Below are 5,498 nucleotides of genomic sequence, written 5' to 3'. Positions count from 1 at the left end.
CCATAGAGTTACATTAGAGGAGCCCATCCAAGAAGGCTTAAGGTCATTGGCCACAGATAAAATAACATCAAATCACGTTATATCTACAGTAGCTTTGATAGGACATGACATCATACTTTCAAAATCTTAGCTAGCAGTCATCATTATGAATCAAGTTGAAAATCTACTGGCAAATGCTTTTTAATCCTTGTCATATGAAGAGAAATAATGAAGAGAAATTATAGATATATATAATTTATCTGTGCTCATAGGTGATTGGACATGAACATTACACAACCAGTTGGAAATTGCAAATTCAACAAATGGTTTGGAAGGAATTAGTGGCTAACTGCAAGCATTGCAAAGCAATCACTAGCTTGCTATTCAGTGGAGTGTGTTTGTGGTTCCAAATCTGGGTTTAAGGGTCTCTTTTCTAAGCTTAAAAGGATAAACATTCAACATTGGCCATGCTGTCAATCCAGCATAATTTCTGCCGTGCTCAAAATAACAGGAAACTCAGAACGGGGAAATCTGACTTCAGTGAGTTCAAGACAACTGGGAACTCTTAAAAAAAAATCTAGCTCTGACATGGAAAATACGTTATGAACGGTCATCAAACTCAGAATTCGAAGTCGGAAACTCGGGCTTCTTTCTAGAGCTCCAACATGAAAATATCTGATGTCATAATGATTCGACCTTGTTGTTTTCCGAGATCCCAGTTGTCTTGAAAGCACCATAAATCCAGAGAATGCCAGACTTTGATGACAAAGTTTGATGACAAGATTTTCCCACGAAGGACCGCCCTGCGCCACCTTCCTGTTCAAGTGAGCACAGCACAAGGTGAGTCCAAAAATATCTTGTATGCTGCTGCATAAATTATGTAATATGCCAGGGAGATATGTATACTGTAGCTAAGAAAGTAATGCTAAGTGTATGTTGTGTAGTAAGCTGTTAGTAGCCCATGTGCCTCATCCTAATAATTTGGTCCCTTTTCCACCTCTTAATTTTGCCTACTGTTCGGACATGGTGGAGCACATGTAGCCTATAGACTGTTTTAGAGAAATGCAATCATTGAATATTGTAAAAGCTATCATTATCTGCATAATACGCCCCCTTTATTTATCCTACGGTTCTGACTTGGTGTACAGGGAGAATACTGTAAGAACGGCCCATGTTCTCAATTCTGTCGCTGTACATTTCAAAAGTGCTGAACAAATAGTTATATTGACTATGTCCGTCCTAGCTCGCTCATTAAGATCTTAATCGAAATTACAGATTGCCTCTTATCCGCTCGTCGTCCCCTTATGCCATAGTTTGCATATCTCAAGTGTCAGTAGAAACCACATTTGTTTAAGCATGTCAGCCATATCAGCTATGTTTTTTTAAAGGCAGTAAATGAGGCTGAATGACCTGTTTCGCTGCCAGACAAGACTCCGTTGATAGCCAGGTGTAGCAGTGTTAAGGTGTTGGGACTGCTGCTGGGACTCTGCTGTTGGGACAACTTTATGTAGGCTCTAATAGTTTGTGGGCACTGTCTGTCACCGTTATAATGCATCGAATGTATTGTTTGTGTTCTGTAGTAGCTTTGCTGGCATGCATCTAAAATATTTATTGGGGGTTTGCCCCACCAAGATTTACAGTTGAAATCGGAAGTTTACATACACTTAGGTTGGATTCATTAAAACTCGTTTTTCAACCACTCCACAAATTTCTTGTTAACAAACTATCGTTTTGGTAAGTCGGTTAGGACATCTACAACAATTGTTAACAGACAGATTATTTCACTTATAATTCACTGTATCACAATTCCAGTGGGTCAGAAGTTTACATTCACTAAGTTGACTGTGCTTTTAAACAGCTTAAACAGGCTAATTGACATCATTTGAGTCAATTGGAAGTGTAACTGTGGATGTATTTCAAGGCCTACCTTCAAACTCAGTGCCTCTTTGCTTGACATCATGGGAAAATAAAAATAAATCAGCCAAGACCTCAGAAAAGAAATTGTAGACCTCCACAAGTCTGGTTCATCCTTGGGAGCAATTTCCAAACGCCTGAAGGTACCACGTTCATCTGTACAAACAATAGTACACAAGTATAAATACCATGGGACCACGCAGCCATCATTCCGCTTAGGAAGGAGACGCGTTTTGTCTCCTAGAGATGAACGTAATTTGGTGCAAAAAGTGCAAATCAATCCCAGAACAACAGCAAAGGACCTTGTGAAGATGCTGGAGGAAACAGATACAAAAGTATCTATATCCACAGTAAAACGAGTTCTATAGCGACATAACCTGAAAGGCTGCTCAGCTAGGAAGAAGCCACTGCTCCAAAACTGCCATAGAAAAGCCAGACTACGGTTTGCAACTGCACACAGGGACAAAGATCGTACTTTTTGGAGAAATATCCTCTGGTCTGATGAAACAAAAATAGAACTGTTTGGCCATAATGATCATCGTTATGTTTGGAGGAAAAAGGGGGAGGCTTGCAAGCCAAAAAACACCATCCCAACCGTGAAGCACAGGGGTGGCAGCATCATGTTGTGGGGGTGCTTTGCTGCAGGAGGGACTGGTGCACTTCACAAAATAGATGGCATCATGAGGGAGGATAATGATGTGGATATATTGAAGCAACATCTCAAGACATCAGTCAGGAAGTCGCAAATGGGTCTTTCAAATGAACAATGACCCCAGGTATACTTCCAAAGTTGTGGCAAAATGGCTTAAGGACAACAAAGTGTAGGTATTGGAGTGGCCAACACAAAGCCCTGACCTCAATCCTATAGAACATTTGTGGGCAGAACTGAAAAAGCATGTGCGAGCAAGGAGGCCTACAAACCTGACTCAGTTACACCAGCTCCGTCAGGAGGAATGGGCCAACATTCACCCAACTTATTGTGGGAAGCTTGTGGAAGGCTACCAGAAATGTTTGACCCAAGTTAAACAATTTAAAGGCAATGCTACCAAATACCAATTGAGTATGTAAACTTCTGATCCACTGGGAATGTGATGAAAGAAATAAAAGCTGAAATAAATCATTCCCTCTACTATTATTCTGACATTTCACATTCTTAAAATAAAGTGGTGATCCTAACTGACATAAGACAGGGAATTTTTACTAGGATTAAATGTCAGGAATTGTGAAACTGAGTTTAAATGTATTTGGCTAAGGTGTATGCAAACTTCTGACTTCAACTGTACATGCAAAAATTGCCACTGGTGTTGTCAACAAAACTCCACATTTTAGAGTGGCCTTATATTTTACCCAGCACAAGGTTCACCTGTGTAATGATCATGCTGTTTAATCAGCTTTTTGATATGCCACACCTGTCAGGTGGATGTATTATCTTGGCAAAGGATAAATGCTCACTAACAGGGATGCAAAAAAATGTGGGCACAAAATGAGAACAATTTGCTTTTTGTGTATATGGAACATTTCTGGGATCTTTTATTTCAGCTCATGAAACATGGGACCAGCACTTAACATGTTGCGATTTATACAAATAACACTATGGTCCCATTTAATATAATCACTGTCAGTCATTTGTAAGTACATCATATTACCCTTCTAATCCATTCTTGTCTGTCCCCATCTTTCTACCCAGCATTTCCTGCTGTGCGTCAGATTCAGTTGTTACTCATTCCGTAGATATCTTGACATCACTAACCGATAAATCCAGATGCTTTATAATGTGTTGTGTAATATGAGCCACTCTCTCTTACAAATAGGCTTATAATGTGATGTCTCTATGCATCCACTGTCTCCAAATGCCTGTTTATTCGTCGGGTTCATGCATGCTTATGACAAGTTGTACAATGCATTATACCTGTAAAGTGTTATCCCTTGTATTTGTACTTCTATGGACAGAAGTCCATCCTTTCTATTTCTTTATTTTCCTGTCGATTTTAACAGGACTTTGCAACAAGGAGCAGCACCCTGTCAGAAACAGGAAAGTTTAAAGAAAGCATCTAATTTAAAGAAAGCATCTAATTTAAAGAAAGCATCTAAAGAGTCTGAAATGTAAAATGCAGGACCTAACATTCAATTAAAACCGATTGTTTTTAGGAAGGAGAAGAGAGACACCACTGTGACAGAGAATCATGTGTATGCTGAGATTGGAAATGAACTGGTAAAATAAATACAATGACAGTAACAAAGGGTCATTACTTTGTCACTCAATGAAGCAGTGTGGGACATTGTTAATGCCTTAACTCAGTGCATTGTGTGTTTGTCACCTCTAGGAGCAGCTTGAACAAGAGGTGAACCCATTGCCATACGTCTACACAGACTTCCTTCCAAACAAAACGAACTGAGCCCCTGGAGGACTTTGGGTACTCCACCATCGGGCCAGCCTAAGAGCCATTTTATGCTTGATCCCGAAAATGTGGTCGGAGGCACCGTTTGGATGGTGTGACACAATAGCGAAGCCTCCGGAGGCATGCATAGGCCAAATTGAGCTCCATTCTGCATCACCATGCGCCTCCCAAATGTTGCTACAATGCGGAGGTCTCTGTATAGCTCTGCATTGACATGATTGGTTGATGGTAGGTGAGGGCGGGAGGTCCTGTTTAAACACAAACTCACTTCCTTGACAACTTCCTTCACAACAGCTCTGCCACAGACAGAACAATGAGACACATATTTCACCGGATGTACTTCCAAATCGCGAGAGGAAGCCAAGTGTCCAGCAGTGGGAGAAGATGGAACAAGATGGATTTTGGCCAACATTCTGATAATTTTCTCATCGATGTAACATTTGATCTCAATACAGTTCTGTTCCCAAAACTAGAATCTGTTACGAACAGAGTGGACTAAGTTTTGTAGACTTTACCCTTTGCCAAAGTAAAAAAAAAAAAAAATGTTGTTTAGGATTGCAAAGGCGAACTGACTTATTGCACACGCGCACTTCACAGAGTAGGCGTTCCCTAACAGAGATATGCAAATTAAGATAGAATGTGCCTATAGGATCTCGCTAGCTCATGCTTGGCTCTGCCCACCTCCTTGCTTGTTCTGCCCACTAGGACTCGTTTGCTCCCATTTGAAACGACAGGCTGTGGTCCATCTTGGTTTAGTTATACAAATCCTTGGCTCTGTGCTGCTCGTCGAAGCGCAAGAAGTATGAATGCCCTGACTTCTGCAGAGCCCATATCATCGTAAATGCTGCACGGCCAATGCAGACGTCAGAATGACCATGCAGCGCCTTTAAGTGGCGTCACAGTGATCCAAAGATTTATTGGGGCTAATAAGGGTTAATCAAGTGGTTAGGACATAGACAGTCAATTTCCACTATTCACATCCCAGAATGAGTGGAAGACGAAGAGAATTGTCACATACATTTCTTCAAAACTGCATTAAAGTGCCCATTATGCTAGATTTCCCCCAATTTAGCCAGATCAAACAGTTGGAGCGCCGTGCTGCAACAGAATGCTTATGTTAACATTTACGTTACACTGGTAATTGTTTAACAGATTCCAGAAATCACACTTTGATGTTGAAGAAGAGACTGTGGTGAGATGAAAAGG

This window comes from Salmo salar, chromosome ssa13, assembly GCF_905237065.1.
Source record: "Salmo salar chromosome ssa13, Ssal_v3.1, whole genome shotgun sequence".
Taxonomy (NCBI): domain Eukaryota; kingdom Metazoa; phylum Chordata; class Actinopteri; order Salmoniformes; family Salmonidae; genus Salmo; species Salmo salar.
Note: the sequence above shows the minus strand (reverse complement) of the source record.